The sequence below is a fragment of the Bos grunniens genome, chromosome 7 (genome assembly GCF_055505025.1).
Source record: "Bos grunniens cultivar Pamir isolate PY7600 chromosome 7, Bosgru_T2T1.0, whole genome shotgun sequence".
NCBI lineage: Eukaryota > Metazoa > Chordata > Mammalia > Artiodactyla > Bovidae > Bos > Bos grunniens.
In genome coordinates, this window is record NC_141171.1 from 100,911,735 (window position 1) to 100,937,991 (window position 26,257).

General features: G+C 35.6%; 1 long non-coding RNA gene across 2 annotated transcripts in view; it reads left to right on the top strand.

Moving 5' to 3' along the window:
* LOC147370037 (uncharacterized) overlaps positions 1–26,257 on the top strand; it is a 163,196-nt gene that overhangs the window by 103,729 nt on the left and 33,210 nt on the right. For both annotated transcript variants that reach the window (XR_015168342.1, XR_015168343.1), the window contains exon 2: positions 19,734–19,805. This is a non-coding gene — a long non-coding RNA (uncharacterized LOC147370037). The remainder of the gene's footprint in view (positions 1–19,733; positions 19,806–26,257) is intronic.

Here is a 26,257-nt window from a genome sequence, read left to right on the forward strand (position 1 = left end):
CATGATAGCTATTTAAACTTTATATGTTCAGCTTCTGTTATGGTGGAAATTCTTTTGGCTTCTCTAGTTGTATTTTATTTGAGAGATTTGAATATATTTAACCTGTGGTATAAAAATTATACCTTGCACACTTCCTCAAGAATGCATTGTATGACACCGTTAAGTTCAGTTCAGTTCAGTCACTCAGTCACGTCTGACTCTTTGAGACCTCATGGACTGCAGCATGCCAGGCTTCCCTGTCCATCACCAACTCCCAGAGCGTGGTCAAACTCATGTCTACATGAATTCAGATAATGGTGTCATTTTTAGAGATCATGATACTATGTTTCAGTTTATTCTTATTTTGGGAATTTACTTTAAATATATCTACAATAGCATAAAATGATGTACTGTGCTCAACTGTAAAAATTATTAAACTGTAGGCCATATCAAGAACTACAAAGCATTTGAGATTTTTATATTCAGTTCAGTTCAGTCACTCAGTCATGTTTGACTATTTGCAACCCCATGGACTACAGAACACAAGGCTTCCCTGTCCATCACCAACTCCTGGAGCTTGCTCAAACTTATGTCAATCCAGTAGGTGATGCTATACAACCATCTCATCCTCTGTCATCCCCTTCTCCTCCTGCCTTCAATCTTTCCCAGCATTGGGGTTTTTTCAAATGAATCAATTCTTTGCATCAGGTGGCCAAAGTATTGGAGTTTCAGCTTCAACATCAGTCCTCCCAATGAACACCCAGGACTGATCTCCTTTAGGATGGATTGGTTGGATCTCCTTGCAGTCCAAGGGACTCTCAAGAGTCTTCTCCAACACCACAGTTCAAAAGCACCAATTCTTCTGCTCTCATCTTTCTTCACAGTTCCACTCTCACATCCATAGGTGACCAACAAAAAAACCATAGCCTTGACTAAACAGACCTTTGTTGGCAAAGTAATGTCTCTGCTTTTTAATATGCGTCTAGGTTGGCCATAGCTTTTCTTCCAAGGAGAAAGCGTCTTTTAATTTCATGGCTGCAGTCACCATCTACAGTGATTTTGGAGCCCAAGAAAATAAAGTCTCTTGTTTCCCTTGTTTCCCCATCTATTCGCCATAAAGTGATGGGACTGGATGCCATGATCTTAGTTTTATGAAGCTGAGTTTTAAGCCAACTTTTCACGCTCCTGTTTCACTTTCATCAAGAGGCTCTTTAGTTCTTCTACGCTTTCTGCCATATGGGTGAGGTCATCTGCATATCTGAAGTTATTGATATTTCCCCGGAAATCTTGATTCCAGCTTATGCTTCATCCAGCCCAGCATTTTTATCAATGTGTATGTGGGATATTGGTCTGTAGGTTTCTTGTTACATTTTGGTCTGTCTTTGGTATCAGGATTGTACAGGCATCACTAAATGAATGGAGTAGTTTACTCTATTTTCTGAAAAATTTACCTTTAAAATTTTTAATGGTATTATCCACTGAAGCTATTTGGATTGAGCTTTACTTTAAAGGAAGATTTTAAGCTACTAATTCAATATTTAATTACTTATTACTAATTTCATTTGCTACAGGGTTTCAGGTTTTTAAATTTTCTTCTGTAATTTTGGCTATTTCTATTTCATGCTACACATTGTCCATTTTTATCTAAATTCCCTAATTTTTTGGTATACAGTTTGTTAGTTTTTTAAATGTTCAGTTTTAAGCCAACTTTTTCACTCTCCTCTTTCATGTTCATCAAGAGGGTTTTTAGTTCCTCTTCACTTTCTGCCATTAGAGTGGTGTCATCTGCATATTTGAAGTTATTGCTATTTCTATCAGCAATCTTAATTCCAACTTGAACTTAATCTAGCCTGGCATTTCTCATGATGTTGTCTGCATATAAGTTAAATAAGCAGGGTGATGCTATACAGTCTTGATGTACTCCTTTCCCAGTTTTGACCATTTCCTTGTTCCACATCTGTTCTAACTGTTGTTTCTTGACTTGCATACAGGTTTCTCAGCAGGCAGGTCAGGTGGTGTGGTATTCCCATGTCTTGAAGAATTTTCCACAGCTTGTTGTGATACACACAGTCAAAGGCTTTAGTGTAGTTACTGAAGCAGAAGTAAGTGTTTTTCTGGAATTCTCTTGCTTTTCCTATGGTCCAACAGATGTTGGCAGTTTGACCGGCCTTTTTAAAGCCAGCTTGTACATGTGGAATTTCTCTCTTCACATGCTGTTGAAGCCAAGCTTTTTCAAGCATTTGAGCATTACCTTGCTAGCATGTGAAATGAGTGCAGCTCTGTCATGGTTTGAACACTCTTTGGCATTGCCCTCCTTTGGGACTGGAATGAGAACTGGCCTTTTCCAGTCCTGTGGCCACTGCTGAGTTTTCCAAATGTGTGGGCTTATTGAGTGCAGCACTTCTACAGCATCATCTTTTAGGACTTGAAATAGCTCAGCTGGAATTCCATCACCTCCACTAGCTTTGTTCATAGTAATGCTTCCTAAGGCCCACTTGACTTCACACTCCAGGTGAGTAATCACACCGGCGTGGTTATCTGGATCATAAAGACCTTTTTTGTACAGTTCTTTTGTGTATTTTTGTCAACTTTTCTTAATCTTGTCTGCTTCTGTTAGGTCTATATTGTTTCTGTCCTTTATCGTGCCCATGTTTGCATGAAATATTCCCGCTGTAGCTCTAATTTTCTTGACGAGATCTCTAGTCTTTTTCATTCTGTTGCTTTCCTCTATTTGTTTGTATTGTTCAGTTAAGAAGGCTTTTCTATCTCTCCTTGCTATTCTTTGAAATTCTGCATCAGATGGGGGTATCTCTCCTTTCTCTTTTGCCTTTCACTTGTCGTCTTTTCTCGGCTATTTATAAGACCTCCTCAGATAAGCATTTTGACTTTTTGTATTTCTTTTTCTTAGGGATGGTTTTGATCGCTGCCTCCTATATAATGTTGTGAACCTCCATCCATAATTCTTCAGGCACTCCATCAGATCTAATCACTTGAATCTATTTGTCACTTCCACTGCATAATCATAAGGGATTTGGTTTACAGCTTACCTAAACAGCCTAGAGGTTTTCCCTCCTTGCTTCAGTTTAAGTCTGAATTTTGCAGTAAGGAGTTTATACTAATAAATTTTAGTATGTGATGTTTGTTTTCTTTCAATTTGGAATTTTTCTAGATGCCCTTGTACTTTATTCTTTGGCTGTTTTACTTCTTATTTAATTTTGTGTGATCCAGGAAATTTCTTTGTGTAATTTCAATTCTATTTAAATTTTTGAGTTTCATTTTATGGAGCAATGCATTATCTCTCCTGAAGAACATTGCACCTGTGCTTATGAAGGATGTATAGTCAATGGCTGTTGGGTGGATCATTATATAGTTAAGTCATTAAGGTTGATAGTTTATGCTCCTTGATTTTATAATTGTCTATAATTATTAAAAGTGATTTGTTGAAACTTTAGACTATTATCTTTAAATTGTCTATTTGTTTCAGTTGTATCAGTTTTTATTTTATGCATTTTAGGATTATATGTTATATGTGCATACTCTTTTAAAGATTTAACCAATCAATATGTATATATATTAATATTTACTAGTCTTCTAAATTTATCCAATACATGTTTTAATCTTGTTACCAGGATCATCCTGGTAACAATATCAATTTCAATTCAATTTCAATGTGAATTCAATTCAATATCAGTTTCGATATCAGTATCAATTTCAAATGATAATTAAATCATTTGTTCAATATTTTCATACTGAACAAATGAAAATCAGTATGTTTACTGTGATTATACTTTATCCAGTGAATAAACTATGAAAGAATAAAGAGTTTATGTAAACTCTCCACTTGACATTTTAATTTCTAATAAACTGTGGTCTTTGGCCAGGTTAATATGTCTTAAAATTCCATATACATACCTTCTATGCCCAAATACTGTATTCAGTTGGAGGCTACTCAAGAATCATTTGAAAGATTGATTAATTACTTTTTTATACACTGAGTAAAAAAATAAGTATGGCATTTTAGGTATGTCTATAATCAATTCTAATTTGTTCAAATTTTGTAACTATGTTAATCTCATATTGTTCTACTACATAGAGGAAAGATAGCACAATTGGAATTAGGAACCGTATTAGAATGTAAAGTTAATGTTACTTTACATTGTTGGTACTAATACAGACTGTGTAATACAAATATTCACTTTCTCAATAACAAAATTCAGACAAAGGATATCATATTAACATATTTGCTAAATGATGATGTATATTTGAAGTATATTTATACCTTATTTGAAGAAAAATATTATAACTCAGCACCATAGAATAAGACCCTTCTTAAAATCACTTAAAGTCATAAAACAATAGAATGATGCAAGGAGCTATTTCCTAGATGGCTACCCTATGGTAATGAGCATATAATGTAGAAGAAAACCAATTGTCTTTTTATTTCCAATCAAGTCAACAAGTCTAGTTAATTCTTTCTTCTTTTCATACAAAGGATAAATTCCCAGAAATGAAAATGTTGTTGGAATGAGTATAAGCTTCTTGTTATTAATTTTCTTTCAGTAAGTAAATTATAACTGTACAATGTTGCCTGTTATGTGAGCTTCTTTTTCATTTAAATGAATAAGGTTTATATTCCTGTTAAAACACTGCACATTTTGTTTCTATACTTTCATATTTCTAGAAAATAATAAACACAGCATATAAAAGAAGCTAAAAATAATTAAAAACAGGAAATTAAAAGTGTCCCTATAGCATTCTTTGCACTTTAAAATTTTTTCCTGCAAGCATATTTGCAATGCACTTTACCCATAATAAATCTGATAAACATTTTATTTTAATATCCTTGTACTTTTTATATTAGCCATTCAGATGAGTAAAATAGCCTAGGGTGTTTTTATATGAAAAATGAGAAAAATAACTTGCCTAAGTGGAATAGTGGAATGGACTCAAGCTTATACACTTTTAGCAACAAGAAGCAAAACACGGCTGCCTAAACAACACTGTGGATTTATTGAATCATGATTTAAAGTCTAGCAGTAGCTTAAGCTTCAGGCCAATTAAATCAAAGACCTAGATCAGTTGCTTGCAATTTTCTCACCTTGCCTCTTTCTCATGTATTGATTTCATTGTGTTGCATGGTCATAGGATGACTGCTGGCAGCAACAAAAGCTACATCTTCCTTGTGCATGTGTATTGCAGAGAACATTTTCTTCCATGATCATGGAAAAAAATGTTCTTAACCTTGATCGGACTAGTAATATAAACACTTTATTGACTGGAGGTCCAGTAAGATGTCATCCCAGATTGGCCTAAGGCTGGGTCAGTGCTCATTATTTAAACATTTGCAACCAGGGAAGACTCCTAATGCCTGAGGTCAAATCAATACCTATTGCCAACACAGCGACAGTGATTATCTGGAGAAGCATTTGGCTATTTTTTTGTTTGTTTTTTCTCCAAAGGCAGCTGCTATTTTATTAGAGCTAACTTACAAGGACATCCAATCCTTTTGGAATAATCGCAAACAATGAAAATGATCCCACACACTTATCTAGACCCTACAGATTCCCAGTAATACAGAGCTTGATGACCACCCATTACTAACACCAGTTTAACAGGTACTATCCCCCTGCAGTCTTGTTTTAGTAAGACTTCAGTAGTGACAAGCTAAATTTTGTTTTTCTTTAACTACCCCTGGCTTTTTTTTTTTTAATTAATTAATTTATTTTAATTGGAGGCTAATTACTTTACATTATTGTGGTGGTTTTTGCCATACATTGACATGAATCAGCCATGAGTGTACATGTGTCCCCCATGCTGAAACCCCCTCCCACCTTTCTCCCCATCCCATCCCTCAGGGTCATCCCAGTGATTATTTGGAAAGGAAAAGAGTAGATACAGAGCAGTTGAGAAATAGTTGAATAGTTTGCTTTAATCTTCGAAACTGGTTTATGAAGACCACACCACCTTCCCTGTCTCCCTCCTGTTTCCATCTCTCTCACCAGATAAGAAAGATACCATCACAATCATATTGGTCTTACTGGATATCCTATTTCAATTTTTAAACCACTATCTATGTATAGAAATTCCAAAAGCTAAAATTTCAAAGTCTACTTTTATTTTTTCCTTATTCCACATGACCAGTGGCTCACAAATCACGCTTATCTGCTAAATATTTCTTGAAGTGGCTTCCATTCTAAACCCTTTTCCTTCTTTTTATGCATACAATTGCTTCATGTACGGCCCATGTATGGCCGAGATTCATGCAACAGCATCATAAGTTCTTTTCCTCTGTTTTCTGATTTATAATCTTTGTTAAATCGGACTCCTTTTGTAATTTTCCTTTTCCCCAAAGTTAAACATATAATAAGTTGAAGCTTTTCTTAGGGTAGCTTCTTTAATTACTATTGAATTTACACCTATGTCCCAATTTATACTCTTTATTTTGTTTCTTTGTATGCATTTTAGATTGGTGTTACCAGAGTTTGCCTAATTTAATTTTTACTTTATTTTTAAAATATTCATATATTATATATTTAACTTCTTTTTGCCTTATAATATTTTCCTATTTTGGAGGATTTACTCTGCTAACTTTTTGAACTTACTAAATTGAAGTCTGAATTTCATTTTTATTATATATACATTTGAGGCTAAATGTAATCCTCTAAATACAACTTTAGCTATACTCCTTAAGTTTAATTGTCCATCATAAATGCTTCCTAATGCAACACAAAGATTGTTCATAAATTCAAACAATTACTGTTTAACAGTTTCCTTTTGGGCTTCCTTGGTGGCTCAGTGGTAAAGAATCTGCCTTCAGTGCAGGAGACACAGGTTTGATCCCTGGATCAGGAAGATCTTCTGGAGCAGGGAATAGCAACCCACTCCTGTATTTGTGCCTGGAGAATCCCGTGGACAGAGGAGCCTGGCAGGCTACAGTCCGTGGGGTCTCAAAGAGTCGGACACAACTGGGCAGCTAACACTTTCACACTTTCCTGCTTTATACAATTTTTTCTTTATTTCATATTTTTGATCCTATACTATGTCTTCTACCACTACTAAGTTAATCTTTTAAAATTCAAATTACTTCCATGGTTAAATTTTTTTAAAAAACTCTGAATTTGTATTTACCTGAAAAGATGAGTTACACACATTGAAAATGCCTGCTCTTTCATCAAAGTAATAATTCATGGGAATGAAATGCTTTGAATATGAAAAGAAAATTTTAAACTAGTAAAAGAAAAATGACTTAGTAAAATTAATTTTCTTTAAATATTTCAGATGTTTGAAGGTACTATCACTGACATATCTTTAGCTTAAATATGTTTAAGCATTAAAAAAAATAGCTCTTGCTAAAGGCTAAGAAAAGTGTCTATTAAGAAATATCTAACTTCATTCTCTATGTGTAGACAAATAACATTTAAGATAGATTACCTTGATTTACATGAAGCAAATCCCTGAGTATTCTGCCCAAAGTTTAAATGCTCATCCTTCATATTGTTAAATATGTAGTAGAGAAATATTCAGTTTGCTGTATTCTTTAGCAGTAGAGAAATTGCCTGAAAAGTCTCTTTAAAATGAATTGCTTCTGTGTAGTAAGACTATAATGAGAAAACAATGTCAGACTTACAAACCTTTATGCTTATTTTGTTCTCCACCTTGAACCCAACAGAACAGAATCCCTCCACATCTTCCAGCAGTAACACATTAACTGGCTCAGGGGATTCCAAGCATTCTTGACCATATTTCACCATTTGCAATATTTGAAACCACGATCCCAATTCTGCAGCAACTTTATTACAAACACATGTGCAGGAACAAGAAAGAGAATAAAGAGACAGCCACAAGCTGAGGAAAAGGAAGAGGAAATTTTAGTCTGCATGAAATGAAAGTCATTCAGTTGTGTCCGACTCTTTGCGATCCCATGGAGTATACAGTCCATGGAATTTTCCAGGCCAGAATACTGGAGTGGGTAGCCTTTCTCTTCTCCAGGGTCCCTTCCCAACCTAGGGATCAAACCCAGGTCTCCCACATTGCAGACGGACTCTTTACCAGCTGAGCCACATTAGTCTGCATGGCTGCAATTAATCCAAATCACAGTAGCAGAGCAAAGCTCCCAAACATTGCAGCTGCACTCCTGATGCTCCCTACCATGTGCTCTCATCACACTCATGCAGACAGTTACACATCAGGGATGCTTCTTAACTTAATCACAAAAGTGAATATTATTTTGTTCCATTCTCTATTATACATCTTACAGCTCATGAAAATGAGTGTATGCATTTTATTCTGAGTCTTTCACTTAAACCATAATCTCAAAGCACTGCATCTCAGAGATGACCTTTTCTCCCTTTCCTAGAATTCACTGGTGAAATTTTACCTACATACAACCTTCTTCCATCAGAAACAGATACATTGAATTCTCTATCTCTAATATGAACTAGATGATCATTTTTCTATTTGTATATGGATATGGTAAGTTAAGATTTATATCTAATTTATCACAATATCTCTTAGAAAAGTTTATGCCGTTTGGTAATATGGAATCGTTTTTGTGAATTTGAAGAGAAATGCTAAATACCTAAGGAGAGAACACTTGGTGCATATGCATCCCAAGTGCTCCCATTATATCAAAACAAATTTAAACCTTCATCAAATCAATTACTTTATGAAAAATCACATTGAAAATGCCATCATCAAGTAGGAATTTAACTAAGAGAAGAAAGGCCAAGTGTTTTAAACAAGCAATTTTACCAAATAATCTTTACTGAACTTTTATCAGGAACAGCATGAAAAGATCTTTCTAGAGAAAAAGATTAAACAGCGGTATGTTGTCTGCAGGAGAGAGGAATGAAGAAATGTTCTGAAGAAATGTTGGTGAAATGGTTGCATAAACTCTGAGACAAAGAGAGGTTTATATTAAGATTTTTTACTGTAGTCTGTCCCTAGATGGCCTGTATAATACGTGAACACTTCTGTGTAGCCAGGGACTATGACCTCCCAGGCTCTGTTCATTGTTCCATCCCTCCAGAAATGAAAAAAATACACAGACAGACCTCAAGTGTTGTTTATCTGAACACACAGAATGCTGTAGCATGGTTTTGATCCATATATGCTTCAGAAATATTCACAAAACATCATATTGCACTTTTATCCCAAATTATAGAATGAAATTCAAGTAAAAAATACTTTAAAGGGAGAATTATCTGCTTTTATTAAAATTAGTTATGAGTTGTCATATTTGCTGAAGTTTAATTTCTGAAGTCTCTGCTCTCTGTTTTTAATGGAGAAGTGATAGAAACTAAATATCAACCCACTTTCCCTCCACCAGGGAAGATGCATACCAGTGCTATGCCATCTAAGTAAGATTTCATAAACAAAAGATAGGGCAAGGACAGTTCTAATGACAAAATGGACCATAGTAACACATGCAAACTCTCCTTGCTGTCTCATTGTCTCTTTCTCTCTCTATATATAGTTATATGTCTATGGATGAATATATATATGAAACTTTACATTTAATTATGGTAAAATTCATACACTATAGAATGTACCATTTTAACAATATTAAAGAATACTATTCAGTAACATTAATTACATTCATGAAATTACATTCAATAAGTATAACATTAATTATATTTATCAAAAAAGCAGGAGTCCCAGAAAAACATTGATTTTTGCTTTATTGACTATGCCAAAGCCTTTGACTATCTGGATCACAATAAACTATGGAAAATTCTGAAAGAGATGGGAATACCAGACCACCTGACCTGGCTCTTGAGAAATTTGTATGCAGGTCAGGAAGCAACAGTTAGAACTGGACATGGAACAACAGACTGGTTTCAAATAGGAAAAGGAGTACATCAAGGCTGTATATTGTCAACCTGCTTATTTAATTTATATGCAGAGTACATCATGAGAAACACTGGGCTAGAGGAAGTACAAGCTGGAATCAAGATTGCTTGGAGAAATATGAATAACCTCAGATATGCAGATTATACCACCCTTATGGCAGAAAGCAAAGAAGAACTAAGGAGCCTTTGATGAAAGTAAAAGAGGAGAGTGAAAAAGTTGACTTAAAGCTCAACATTCAGAAAACTAAGAACATGGCATCCAGTCCCATCACTTCATGGCAAATAGAATGGGAAACTGTGGAAACAGTGGCTGACTTTATTTTGGGGGCTCCAAAATCAGTGCAGATGGTGACTACTGCCATGAAATTAAAAGATGATTACTCCTTGGAAGGAAAGTTATGACCAACCTAGATAGCATATTAAGAAGCAGAGACATTACTCTGCCAACAAAGGTCTGTCTAATCAAGGGTATGGTTTTTCCATTGGTCATTTATGGATGTGAGAGTTGGACCATAAAGAAAGCTAAGCATGGAAGAATTGATGCTTTTGAACTGTGGTGTTGGAGAAGACTCTTGAGAGTCCCTTGGACTGCAAGAAGATTCAAGATTCCAGTCCATCCTAAAGGAAATCAGTCCTGGGTGTTCTTTGGAAGGACTGATGCTGAAGCTGAAATTCCAATACTTTGGTCATCTGATGCGAAGAGCTGACTCATTTGAAAGGACCCTGATGCTGGGAAAGATTGAGGGCAGGAGGAGAAGGGGACAACAGAGGATGAGATGGTTGGATGGCATCACCGACTCAATGGACTTGAGTTTGGGTAGACTCTGGGAGTTGGTGATGGACAGGGAAGCCTGGCGTGCTGCAATCCATGGGGTCAAAAAGAATCAGACACTACTGAGCAACTGAACTGAACTGAACTGAATTACAATCACAATACTGTATGACTATCACTACTATCTAGTTTTAGAACTTTCCATTACTCTGAAAGAATTACTTGAAAAGAATACTCTGTGCCTGTAAACAATCACTCTTCATTCTCAACTTTCCCAGTCTCTGGCAACCACTAATCTGTCTCTGAGGATTTTTGCTTATTCTGGATATTTCATTCAAATGGAATCATATGATATGTGATCTCTTATTCCTGGCTTCTTTCACTTAGTGTATTTTTTCCAAGGTTCATTCATGTTGGAGCATGTATTAGTAATTCATTTCTCTATATGGATGAATAATATTCCATTGTATTGATGTACCAGATTTCATTCATCCATTTATCATTCAATGGACACTTGAATGGCTTCCATCTTTCCTTTAGCTGTTATGAGGAGTGCTGATATCAAATGCTGAAAGAGAATCATAGTCTTCAGTTTTCAGTACTTACCAATGAGTAGAGAGAATTATTTAGGTTAAAGGAGTAGAGAAATTATGCTATTGTGCTACAGGAGTAGGAGAGGGCGTTTCCACACCCAAATTTTGGTGGTCCAAGTAGACTTGCAGGTAAAAATGAAATGTATGCTTATATTTAGGAAGAATTTATATTGGTGAATTTTATATGGGAATGTGGGCTCAGATTGTGGGTATGTATCACAGTAAGCTCAAACTCTTGGGCCATAAGAGAATGGAATTTGAGGGGAATTTCTTTAGTATTTACCTGAGCAAGGAATCTATCTGTGGGAACTACAAAGGGTAAAAAAAGGACTGTAAGATTGTAAGTATGCAGCATGGTAAGCCATTTTAGAATATTAATTTTTTTCTAAGAGAAATACATATTCTTCTTTTAATTGAAAGCAGAAGTGGAAAAGGCACCACTTATAATGTAACAGTAAGAAAAAGCCAGGTTATAACTTTCTTAAATTTATTAAGTAACTGAGGTTACAGGAAAACCAAATAGCATGTAATCTAAGGAAAAAAATCTGTCCTTCCAAAGTACGATTAGTTACAAGCACTGGCTCACCTAGGGCAAGAGGAGCAGAAGTCAATTTAGGAACCGAGGGAAACTTCCTTAAACTAAGTAAGTACCTGCACTGCGGCTAATGTTATACTTGACATTATATTTAATGGTGAAACACTTCTTTTCCACAAAATTTAGGAAAAAACAGTGCTATCTGTCCTTGCCACTGCTATTCAGCATAGTACTGGGTTTACCAGCTAGTTCTATAAGTCAAGTAACATAAATAGAAGCCATGCAGTTTCTAGGGAAAGAAATAGAAATATCTCCATCTAAAGACAACATGATTGCTATGTAGAAAATTCTAAAGAATCCACAAAAAGCTCCTAAAACTAGTTAGTGAGTCCAGCAAAGCTTAGGATAAAATATTTAAAAGCAACTATGTTTCTACAAACCTGTAAGGAGCAATTGGAAATGAAACTAACAAAAACGTATCATATACAATAGCAATAAAGTCGTGAAATAACTATACATCTAGCAAAACATGTTCAGCAACTGTATGATTAGAACTACAAATTGCCTCAGAGACATAGAAAACAAACTTACAGTTACCAAAGGAAAAATTGGGAGTTTGGGATTAACAGATATATACTATTATCTGTTTGCATTTCTCAGACCCAAGAGCAAATAATTGATCCATTACTGGCCTATAATTGATGTAATTTTTATTTAAATGTACAATTTTATAAGGATTTACCATGTGACAAGCAGCTTTTAGGTATTATGGAGTCCATGGTATATGTAGTAACACAGACAAAGCCACCACAGAACTTATATTCAGATGTAAAATCTGTGTGTTCTATACCCCTAGCCTTTATATTCAGGGATCGGCTTATGCCTCATTCTAGGCTAATCAAAAAAGAAACCTGGTTCCTTACAAAAGTACTTTCTACTCTTTCCAGAATTCCTGGGGAAGAGGTGAGGTTCTTTATGAGATGGATGTACTACCTCTAATACCTAGGCCCTATCTTAATTTTCTCCAAGAGCTTCTCCTTTAAAAAAAAAAGCAGAACTTTACATTTGTAGATAACAAGATGCACCAAGGGACCAGTCCCACATGAAGAATTCTTTCTTATGAAATAAAATGTATGGACATACAGCAAAAATCTTAGGATATATTTGGGAGCAGATGCCCAGATCAAAGAATAAAAGAAAAATATCTTCAATTGCACATATGTATTTTAAGGGTAATATAATATGGAAGGTGATTTTCTTTTCATTAAGGCTCTAAATTAGGCTTTTCATTTAGGCTCTATGATTTCCTAAATCATAAGTCTAGAGAATGGGGAGGAGGTTCAGATGTTAAGTCTCTTCCTAAGGAAAGGGTCACTCTGAGTAATTTTTTTCTCACTGAGCAAAATAAATATGATAAAAGTCATCAGGCTTATCAAGGGGCACTTTGGTACGATGGAAAATGTAATTTTTATGAAGTAAAAAAAGAACATTTTTATTTTGAGGAGGGAGAGCTTAAATTGTATTGGAAACAGGAGTAAGATATTTAAATTTATGGTTTTACGTCTTCTGTTAAAATGGGTAATGTGAAATATTCTCCATCATTTACTAGAGAAAGGAACATAACACAACATTTAAAAAGAAGTGGTGAGCCAAAATTATTACACATAGTAAAAGTGTTATTGAATTTTGACAAGCAAGGTACCATTTCTGTTATGCATTTAAGATTGATTACTATTAAGAGGCCATGTATACATATACAAAGGAAAATGAAAAATGGGATTAAAAACAGCTTTGCCTATTAGGATTAAAACATTTCTTTTAGAGATTAGAAATATTTAGAAATAGTTATCTTAACAGTTTCTTACCCAAATTTTAAAGTAATTCCTTTTCCCTGGGCTCAAGTTCATTTTGAATGCATTTTGGATACTAAATGTTACTAAAATAACAACCACTGTATATCTTGCACCAGTTCATCTCATATCTAGAGTAGCTGTCAGCATTTCTTATTTGGTGATTTGCCATTTGAGAAAATGCAGCACAAACAGAAAATGCAATTTCATAACATTTGCAAAAAGTGCAAACTATAGTTATTTGCATCTTTGATAATTTTTATTGTTTGTTAAAATGTATCTTTTCCATACTAATTTTTTATTTTGGCTAATTAAATTACTCAAAAGTCTCAGCACTTGCAGTTCAGGAATAAGAATCTTGCTATGCTAACAGTTTCTGTTTATACTCAGACAAACTAGATAAATTGTGCTGAGTTTATTTTTTCTTCCTCACCAGAATTATTTTTTTCATTTCTCTTATCCTCTGATACCTATATTTCCTTCCCATAACATTTGATCTTAAGAAACATCAAACTTAATGTTTGATCTTTAAGAAACTTAAAGTTAAGCTTCTCACTGAAGACTGGAAGGATACAGGTATTTATATTTGCTCCTCCAAAGCTCAACATGTAAGACAATAAAAAAGGAATTTTAAGCCATAAATCCACAAGAATCAAAAACAAACCAAACACACCCAAAAGTAACAATGACAGAAGAAATATTTGAAAGTAGGCTCAGAATGTATTGGGATTGTAATACATCTATTACAATAGATGTAATATCTATTGAAATAGATATTTGAAATATTTACTTTGAAATATCTACTAAGTGGGCTTCTCTGGTGTGCTGGGAAGGTAGTTATGAATGGTGCAGTGCGTTAGTTAAGAGGGAAGCCATAATGTCTGAATTCAGACCCTGTTTCCACTATTTGCTGTGTGACCCCAGACAAAGCTGATTTCCTCTTATGGTTCTTAGTTTCCTGAACTGTGTGTGCATGAAGCTGAGGATAGTGGTAACTATGTTAGAGGGCTGTTTTCACTATTAAATTGGTTAACTTAACTATTTTATACAGTATCTTGAGCCTTGTTATCTATCTCTCAGTGCACTGCCAGATTGGTGTTCCCATCCCACCCCATGGACTTACTCAGTCGTCACCATGCATTCAAGCCTCAACCTTTCTGTGCTTTTGCACAGCAGTTCCAAATCCAGTGACTGATAGACTGTGGCACTCATAACTTCCCTGGACACTCAGAAACAAACTTCACGAAGGTGCGATAATCCAGCCCTAGCACATTGAGTTGGATCAGGATGTACTACATGCTCAGGGCTGTAGACCCCTGTTACAGAGTTACAAAGGCCTTACTTAGGCAGTATTGACATCAGGATTCGATACTGATTTGAGGCCAAATACTGATCCTATCCATGGGGTCCTTGGGGTCGCTAAGAGTCAGACACGACTGAGTGACTTCACTTTTCACTTTCATGCATTGGAGAAGGAAATGGCAACCCACTCCAGTGTTCTTGCCTGGAGAATCCCAGGGACAGGGGAGCCTGGTGGGCTGCCGTCTATGGGGTCACACAGAGTCGGACACAACTGAAGCGACTTAGCTGCAGTAGCAGCGGCAACTGATCCTATCTACCTGTGTGGCTTTAGGCAAGCTGCTTAGCCTTCCTATACATACAAGTATATAATGCCCCACATGGAGTTAATATGTCCCTTATAGTTGTACTGAAAGCACCCAGTACATAGCTTGGCATATAGTAGACACTTGTAACGAACAGCTAAAACAGTTATTAAAATTGTTTAAAAGTTCTTAAGCATTTCTCAAGTACTCTCCAAGAATGTATTCTATGGCTTAACTGTGTAACTGACAAGTTTCCAGTGATATACAGCTTCTTTGCAATGGTATGATCCTCATATCCTTATCTGGAGAAAGTGATTCATTTTTTCTCAGGCAGAGACAATGCATCTTTTTTGTACCTGTTTTTTTATTGTTTGTTTGTATGTTTTTATGACACCCACTGTATGTATATAAAAATAAACAGTAATTTCACCTATGTTTATAAATGCCAGGTTAGGGTGCTGATAATCATAAACCTATGAACCAGGTTTTTTTTATTTTCTGAATTGCACTACTTAGACTGGAGGAAGTATTTGGAGGCTATAAGAGCATCATAAAATAGACAAAGGGAACTTGAATAAATGAAAGATTCTGCTAATGACTTAGATATTCTGCTATTGGTTTTAAATCTAGTCCAAATACTTGAATGAACAAATGTATAGAAATTTGTGCATATTTCATTGTGTAAGGAAAGGATTGCGCTGTGCTTAGTCACTCAGTCATGTCCAACTCTTTGCAACCCCATGAAATGTGACCCACCAGGCTCCTCTGTCCATGCAGATGCTCCAGGCAAGAATACTGGAGTGGGTTGCCAGATCCCCTCCAGGGGATCTTCCCAACCCAGGGATCTACCTAGGTCTCCCACATTGCAGGTGGATTCTTTACAGTCTGAGCTACCAGGAAAACTGAAGAATACTGGAGTGGGTAGCCTATCCCTCCTCCAGGGAATCTTCCCAACCCAGGAATTGAACCGGGGTCTCCTCCATTGGAGGCAGATTCTTTACCAGCTGAGCTCCCAGGGAAGGAGACATAGAGAGATTCAAAAAGCAAAACAAAACTTTTTAATTAGGTATACTGAGATGAAGTGAATTAAATGTATCTTTATTTTCTGTTTTGTTGAAATATAGTTAACATACAATGTTATAATAGTTCAGGTGTTCAACATGGAGTTGATTATCGTAAGTCAATAATCATCTGTCACCATATAAACTTATTGCAACACTATTGACTGCATTCCCTATGTTGTACATTACATCCTCATGACATTTATTATATAAATGGAAGGTTGTAACTCTTAATGCTTTTCATCTATTTCACTGCCCCCCCAAACCCCATATACTCTGGTGACTGTATCTATGAGTCTGTTCCTGTTTTGTTATGTTTATTCATTTGTACTGTTTTTTGAATGCCACATATAATTGAAATCATACTGTATTTGCCTTTGTCTGACTTATTTAGCATAATACCCTCTAGGTCCATCCATGTTGTAACAAATAGAGATTTCATTTTTTATATGACTGAGTAAAACTGCATTGTGGATATACACCACATCTTTATCCATTCATCTATTGAGAGGCATTAGGTTGCTTCCATTCTTGGCTATTGTAAATAATGCTGTAGTGGACATAGGCATGCATATATCTTTCTGAATTAGTGTTTCTGTTCTCTTCAGATAAGTACTCAGAAGTGGAATTGATGGATCTTATGGTAGTTCTTGGAGAAGGCAATGGCAACCCACTCCAGTACTCTTGCCTGGAAAATCCCATGGACAGAGGAGCCTGGTGGGCTGCAGTCCATGGGGTTGCGAAGAGTCAGACATGACTCAGCAACTTCACTCTCACTTTTCACTTTCCTGCATTGGAGAAGGAAATGGCACTCCACTCCAGTGCTCTTGCCTGGAGAATCCCAGGGACAGCAGAGCCTGGTGGGCTGCTGTCTATGGGGTCTCACAGAGTCACACACAACTGATGCAACTTAGCAGCAGCAGCAGCATGGTAGTTCTATTTTTGATGTTTTGAGCCAGCTCCATACTGTTTTCTGTAGTGGCTGCAGCAGTTCATATTCCCACCTACAGTGCCTGATGGTTTCCTTTTCTTCCACATCCTTGCCAATGCTTACTTGGTTTAGTTTTTTGTTTGTTTGTTTTTATTTTGGAGGGTCTTTTAATAATACCCTTCTGACAGTTACAAGGTGATATCTCATTGTGGTTTTTATTTGCATTTCCCTGACATTTACAGATGTTGAGTGTCTTTTCATGGGTCTGTAAATTACCTGTATGTATTCCTTGGAAAATGTCTGTGGATATCTTCTGCCCATTTTTAGATCAGGTTGTTTGTTTTTTTGGTGTTGAGTTGTGTGAGTTCTTTATATATACTGGATATTGACCCCTTATCAGATATATCATTTGTGGATACCATCTTCCATTCAGTAGGTTGCCTTTACATTTTGTTGATGGTTTCTTTTACTGTACACAAGATGTTTTAGCTTAATATAGTCTCATTTGTTTGCATTTTCTTCTGTTGCCTTTTCCCAAGGAGATAGATCTAAAAAAAATATTGCTATGATCAGTGTCAGAGGCCACACTTCCTATATTTTCTTCTAGGAGTTATATGGTTCATGTCTTACATTTAGGACTTTAATCTATTTTTAATTTATTTTTATACGTGGTATAACAAAGTGGTCCAGTTTCATTCTTTTCCATGTCTGTATTGCTTCCCAACAATATATGTTGAAGAGGCTGTCTTTTCTCCACTGTATATTCTTGGCTTCTTTCTTGTAAATTAATTGACCATATAAGCATGCACTTATTTCTGGGCTCTTTAGTTTCTTCCATTGATCTATGTCTGTTTTTGTGCCAGTACCGTATAGTTTTGATTACTATAGCTATATACTTAGCTATGTAGACTCATTTGAAATCAGGGAGCATGGTACCTTCTTTTTCAATGTTGCTTTGGCTATTCAGTGTCTTATGTGGTTCCATACAAATTTTAGGACTATTTGCTCTAGTTCCTTGAAAACTGACATTAGAATTTTGATAGAGATTGCATTGAATCTGTACATTACTTCGGATAGTATGGTCATTCTAACAATATTTTTTGAACCCATGAGCATAGCATATCACTGAATTTATTTGTGTCATCTCAATTTCTTTTATCAAGTTCTTATAGTTTTCAGAATACAGGTCTTTCACCTCCTTGGTTAAATTTATTACTAGGTATTTTAGTCTTTCTTATGCAATTATAAACATTTGTTTTTAATTTTTTTTCTGACAGTTTGTTATTAGTGTCTAGAAATGCAACATTTTTCTGTATATTGATTTTGTATTCTGCAGCTTTATTGAATCCATTCATTTATTGGTTGTAATATTTTTTGATGGAGCCTTTATGTGTTTATAAATATAGCATCATGTCATTTGTAAGTAGCCATTGTACTTCTTTCTTTCCAATTTGATTCATTTCTTTGTGTTGTCTGAATGCTGAAGCTAAGATTTCTGATACTCTTTTGGATAAAAGTGGTGAGAGTGAGTATCCTGTCTCATTCCTGATCTTAGTGGAAACGTTCTCAGCTTTTCACCATTGAGTGCTGTGTTGTGCCATGGGCTTAGTTGCTCAGTTGTGTCCAACTCTTTGCAGCCCCAGATTGCAGCCCACCAGGCTCCTCTGTCTATGGGATTCTCCAGACAAGAATACTGGAGTGGGTTACCATTTCCTCCTCCTGTGTGTTTATCACATATGACCTGTTTATATTGAGGTATATTCATTCCTTCTATAACCTATTTATTGAGAAGTTTTATCCTAGATGTATAATGAATTTGTCAAATGCTTTTTATGACTCTGAGATTATCATGTGATTTTTACTGCTCATTTTGTTAATGTGGTGACTTATGTTGATTGATTTGCAGATATGGAACCACTCTTCATCCTTGGAATAAGTCTTTTTGATCATGGTATATAATCCTTTGAATGTATTGAATTTGGTTTGGTAATATTTTATTGAGGCTTTTGTGTCTATGTCCACCAGTGATAATCGGCCTGTAAAATTTTTGTGTGTGACATCTTTGGTTTGGTGTTAGAGTGATGGTCTCATACAATAAATTCAGAAGTATTCCTTCCTCCTGAATTTTCTGGAATAGTTTCAGAAAGATAGGTGTTAACTCTTCTTCCAATCTTTGATGGAACTCAACTGTAAGCCATCTGGTCCTAAACTTTTTGTTTGTTGGGAATTTTTGTGATTAATTTAATCTGGTTCATATTTTCTATTTCTTCTTGATTCAGTTTTTGGAGATTGCACATTTCTAAGAGTGTGTCCATTTCTTCTGTGTTTTCCATTTTATTGGTATGTAATTGTTCAAAATAGTCTTTTATGAGCCTTTGTATTATATCTTTAATATTGGTTGTAACTTCATTTCTGATTTTTATATACCTGAGCCCTCTTCCTTATTTTTTTGATGAGTCTAGCTAAAGGTTTATCGATTTTTGTTGTCTTTAAAAAGAAGCAAGATTTCGATTCACTGATCTCTTTTTTTTTTATTATTTTTTATTCTCTATTTCAGGGGCCCCCAACTCCTAAGCCACAAACCTGTACGGGTCCATGGCCTGTTTGGAACCAGGCTGCCCAGCAGGAGGTGAGCAATGGGTGAGCGTGCAAAGTTCCACATTTATTTACAGCTGCTGCCCCTGATTGTTCACATCACTGCCTGAGCTCTCCCTTCTGTCAGATCAGTGGCAGCGTTAGATTCTCACAGGCGCATGAACCCTACTGTGAACTTCACTGCACATGCTTTTTATGAGAATCTAATTCTGATGATCTGAAGTGGAGCTGAGGCGGTGAGTGCTAGGGAGTGGCTGCAAATACAGGTTATGTTAGCAGAGAGGTTTAACTGCACAGAAACCATCTGCTTGCAGACTCGTATCAAAACCTGATCAGTGAGTGCCAAGTGACAATTGTATAATTTTAAATTATATAAATTATATATTACAATGTAATAATAGTAGAAATAAAGTGCACGACAAGCGCACTGTGCTTTGAATCATCCCAAAGCCACCCCTTGCCCCTGGCCCGTGGAAAAATTGTCTTCCATGAAACCAGTCCCAAAAAGGTTTGGGACCACTGCTCTAGTTCATTTATTTCTGCGATGATCTTTATTATTTCTTTCCTTTTACTAATGTGGGGTTCTGTTTGTTTTTATTTTTGTAGTTCTTTCAGGTATAAGTTTAGGTTGTTTACTTGAGACGTGTTTTGTTTCCTGAGGTAGGCTTTTATTGCTGCAAACTTTGCTCTTAGAACTGCTTTTGCTGCATCTCATAGGTTTTGGATCATTGTGTTTTCATTTTTACTTGTCTCAAAGTATATTTTGATATCTTCTTTGATTTCTCCAGTGAACACTTTGGTCGTTTATTAGCATATTGCACTCTTTGTCTTTTGATTGGAGCCTTTAGTACATTTACATGTAAATTGCATTAGTACATTTACCTTTAAAGCAATTATTGATAGGTATGTGTTTATTGCCATCTTGTTCATGGTTTTCGTAGTTCTTTTCTGTTCCTTTCTTATTCTCTTGCTCTCTGCCCTTGTGATGATGACTTTCTTTAGTGTTGTTCGTGTTCATTCCTATTTATTTCTTGTGTGTGTGTGAAGGACGCTCAGTCACGTCTGACTCTTTGCAACCCCATGGACTACAGCGTGCCAGACTCCTCTGTCCATGGAATTCTCCAGGCAAGAATACTGGAGTGGGTTGCCATTTCAGTTATGTAGAAATTCTGTTTTGGTGGTCTTCAGGTTGTTCTCAAAGTTGCTGTATAGGCCGTTGTAGTTCTGTAGGAGTAAGTGAGCTGACGGTCTTGCTACTGCACCATCTTGATCCAGCCCTTCTATGTGCCTTTGTAAAGAATAAATTTTTTTTAATCAGAGATACAACTTAAATACTGCTTATTATTTTGCTTTTTATGAAAAAATATATTAACTGTTCCAAACCAGAAAAATAACATCAACATTAACCATAATTGCAATGCCTAAAATAACCACTTTTAATGATTTGGTGAGTTTCTTTTGGTCTTTGTAAATGTTTTTTTTTTAACTTTAGAGTTTCAAAAGAATTACACTCTATATGCTGTTTGCATCTCACTTTGTTTCACTTGGTATTATAATTAGAGGAGTTTCACAGTTTATTAAATAATGTTCAAAACATGACTTTTAATGGTTGCAGAAAACCCATTATATGATTGTGTTGTAATTATATAATCACTAGAATGTGCCTTCATTACTAATATAAAAATTTTGTGTTAGTTAGAACTACTAGTTGTGAATCATGGAAGCCTATCCCAAGCTAGCTTGGAGAAAACGGTGATTTGTTTGGTGAGTACTAGAGTACTTTGTGTAAATTAAAGAAGAATTGAAAATCCAAAGCACAGGAAGATGTAGCAATGTCTCATGAATAAACGGAATTAGGAACTCATTCTCCAAGGCCCTCTCTTCCTCCCTCTCCTCTCTCTTTCTCTCACACACACACTCTGTTTATATGTGTGTGTGTGTGTGTGTGAGTGTGTGTAATCTGCTGCTTTTTTTCAACTTCAGTTGCTTCTTTCTGTGTATAAACTTCATTTTCTTGGAATACACACTGTCTTCATCACTTTGCAAATTCAGAAGAAAATGGCCCTTGACAACAGCCAAGCTCTCTACTTCTCACCGCCATACCCAGATACAAACACACATGTACACCTGTGCACAACTGTGTGTACATGTGCACTCACACACACGCATACACACCTCTCAACTCCTTTTATCCAGTTCTAAGTCAAAGTATACAAGTATAGAGTTTTAACTGATCAGGCTTCAGTCAGTTGACAACCTCTGGCCCAGGGACTGGCATTCCATAGTAATAGCAGATCCACAGGATTTATGTAGATGTGAAAGACCACAGGGAACGATTTCTAGAAATAAATTGTGCTCTACAGATCACCACATAGACAATTACTTATTGTAGTGTGCATCCATGTACATATATCTTTTTACACATCTGTGAAATATTTTGTGACAAATGTCAAGAACTGGGAAAATGGTTTGAAAGGGAAAAAAGTTATTTAAGGCCTTTTGTATATATATCCCTATTTGTACCTATAGGAATTGGTTATCAATTTGATACTCTTGTACAGTAGTAGGTCTAACTGAAATCTTGCTAAAGCCATATTAGTATATTTTAGTAGAAAATGAAAGTGAAAGTCACTCAGACCTATCCAACTCTTTGTGACCCAGTGGACTATACAGTCCATGGAATTCTCCAGGCCAGAATACTGGAGCCTATCCCTTCCACTCCAGGACTATTGCCTGGAAAATCCCATGGACAGAGGAGCCTGGTAGGCTACAGTCCATGGGGTCGCAAAGAGTCGGACACGACTGAGCGACTTCACTTCACTAGGGAATCTTCCCAACCCAGGGATTGAACCCAGGTCTCCCACATTGCAAGCAGATTCTTTACCAGCTGAGCCACCAGTGAAGCTCAAGAACACTGGAGTGGATAGCCTATCCCTTCTCCACGGGATCTCCCCAACCCAGGAATTGAACCAGGATCTCTTGCATTGCAGGCAGATTCTTTACCGACTGAGCTGTGAGGGAAGCATTGTAGTAGATGACACCCCTAGATCATGTTGTTTACATTACAAAAATACCAGAAGTAAGAATACTTAAATCTGTTCATTAGCTGTGTGACCACAGACAGATTCTCTCTCTTAGCGTCAGTTTCCTATGAGTAAATGTTTTAAATTGTATAACGCCTAGTTTTTTGTCAGTTACTGAGCACCTAATGAATAGAACACAATATGTTGAAGGAAATTCCTTAACAGTGTATGAACATGGTTTTCTATAATTATACACCTGTTATCTTTGAGTCTTACTCAAAAACCTTAATCTGGTGATTAGCTCTTTTGCTTCAGCTTACTCTTCACAAAGACCTTCCAGGCCTGTGCTTTTTTTTTTTTTCCTGTCCTTTTTAATTCCTATTGTCCTTTGCTGCAATTCCAGAGATTTGTTTTTTTAACACTGAAATTTTAAAATCATTTATATGCTATAAGTAGCAAGATAACTTTATTATGAAGGAAATACTTCAGTTTGAGTGACAATGAGCAGACTGAGAATTAAGAGGATGTTAAGAAATTCAGAAAATAATGAGGTAAATATTGTGTCAACTACAATATGTGTCAATTAATTAGGTATTATTTTATCAGCTAACATGTAAATAATCAGGCAAGTAATGAGTAATATTAACTATTAATACAAGAAGTCAAATACCTTGCTTAATATTATGGAAAAGGAAGTATACTTTCTAATACAGCAATATGATTTTTCTAAGATAGATTCATTTGATATATGTTGAATAGCCTTAAGCCATTGAAAATTTTATGAAATACTGAAACTCATATCAAGCCATTGTTCATGCACTAGGACAATACCTTCTTTTCATTGAAGAACCTGCATGAATTTATAAGTCTATCCTGACATAAGATATACATGTGGATTTTTTTTCAAAAAATTAATATATGTGAATCAAATGATCACTAATGTCTTTGAATAATGAGTCAAGGATAGATCTTTGACTGTAAATCTAATGGTAATACATTGCTCTGTTCTTCTACTGTTGGTGGTAGTACTTACATATAAGCAATGAATATTTGAATTAACATTGCTTGCATCTACTAAAATAAAAAATGCCAAAATATTATTCTAATGGTTACGTTGTTATAAAAACATAAAAGTTTTATGATTTAATAAATATAAAAATAATTTTACTGCTTAAATTGAAGGAGGAACTTATGAGCTATATGAGTAGAATCAAACTCGATTAAAGAGAGACAGTCTCTGATGGGCACTATATAAAGTCACATTTCCTTCAAACAGATTAGTGTGGATGGTAACTTACAGAAATGTGCAAATAGCTCATGAAATGTTCTTTGCTTAGCTATTTTATACCAATATATCTGTACACCTCTGTAAGCCTGATCTCCATTGGGTCTGATTACAGTACACTGATTATTGTATTATTTTACTTTCTGTGGTAAGAAGCACCTGGTTGAATTTTCTATTGTTTCTCAAATACCTTCATAAGTATGGTATCCATGGACTCTTAAAGCAAACATCTGCTTTGCATTATTCTAAATTTATTGTTTGCTGGACCAGCAATGTAAAATTACTGAACAAAACTGATTTGGTATTGAATATTTTCTTCAGTTTTTGAGGAAACCAAGGAATGATGTTTCACCATTGTTTATGATTTTGTGAACGTGTACTTTATTATCAAAATCGACCTTCTCCTAACCCAGCGTCTATCACAGTGCTGTTTATCATTTGGTTTTGTAAGTGGGAATGTATACCACGACATTTATATATCTTCTGGAGGAATTTACCCTTTAAACAGTACAATCTAATATGTCATATATTAACAGTACTATTTGCTTTTTAAGAGAAAGCATATTTAGATTGTCATGCAATTTCAAGTCTTCCGGTACATTATTGTCATCAGACATGAAAGCTGGTGGTTTATAAATGTTTATTTTTCAGCCAAATAGAATCTTGCTAAATGCAGATGTTTTATACTCCATAAAGTAATTTAGGGAATCACTTAGCAAACACATTTTCATCAATGTTACAATTCAAACCATTTCATGGCAGTTGCATTTACAATTCAATGCCCATTAAAACAGCCTCCCAAACTACAAATCACTGGTCTGCTACATACTACCTGAATGTGCCAACAGTTACACTTAACGTGCTGTGTGGACTGCTGAGCTGCGGGAAGTCAAGCATTCCGCTGCCCTTCGGAACGTTGCAAATAACAGGATCATGACTGTTTGTGTTTAGCTTTTTGTATTTTATTGAGAGTCGAAGAAAGAAAAAATCTGAGGGAAAGAGAAACATGGAGTTGCCTAAAGCCACATGAAATTGCCAGAAGTACAATCCAAAAGAAGGGGAAAAAGTCTGCGTGGCTGTCCTTTAACTAAGACTGTTTGCTAAGCTTGCCTGTAGTCTCCCTGAGTACTGCCAACAGAGTGATCTTTTACATTTTCTCTCCTGAAGGGAAATATTATTCTTTTCAAACTTATTCTTTATGCAATTATCTATATTATTCTACTCCATCAATTATCGTCTGTCTATACAAGGACACTGACTGATAGGAAAATCTCAGGGTAAGACACTGAGTCCGAGTCAATGCCAGTATTGACGGCGCCACCTTTTTGCAAAGGACCAATCACACGCTTACAAAAACAAAAGTAAATTAAACAGTCATAAACATTTATTGAGTACCATTGTTTGCAGAACATTAACTATTAAAAAATAAATGCCATTTTGAGCTGCCTGTTGTAGAATGAGAGATTAACTTTGAGCAACGGTAAATTAGTTTTCCCTCATATAATAAAGTATTGTAATTACTAAGGTATTAATTAAACCAGACTCAGTACCTGACATTCTATTTGCCAGAAAGAATTAACTCTTCCACAAAGCAATTATCCAATTTTGGTGATAATTAACACATAGCAGAATCAGATTTCTCTTTAAGATATGATTTACTCTACTTCATTTAATTATGGGTGTCATGAAAAAAGCATTTAATGTACCTAAAAGCCATTATATTAGCTTCAGTCACCAAATTAACCTACTGTCCATCCTGCACATTGTTTATTTTTGTTCTCTGTTTCTTGTTGATTTGCTTTCCCATAACCCATTATGTAGAACTGCATAGTATAAACCTGTCACAATTTTGCACTATACGTTATGCAGAGAGGTTCTGAAAGTTTTCCACTGAAAATACTTCCTTCAACCTGTGCTTTCAACAAGAGATATTACCCTTTATCTCTAGTGCCTGAATTATTTGAAGCTGATGAGTCACATAATAGTTCTCAACTTCTCAAAGCACCTCCATTATGGGAAACTACTTTTGCACTGTCATTTAGTTTGTGAAATATGAAATGCTGCCATGTGGTTGCTTCTCAGAATATCTAAGAGAAGAAAATATAGATGCCAATTGCCTGCTAGGTAGAAATCATAAAAGGATAAGCGTATAGTGTTCATGTTAAATTTCTCTAGAGT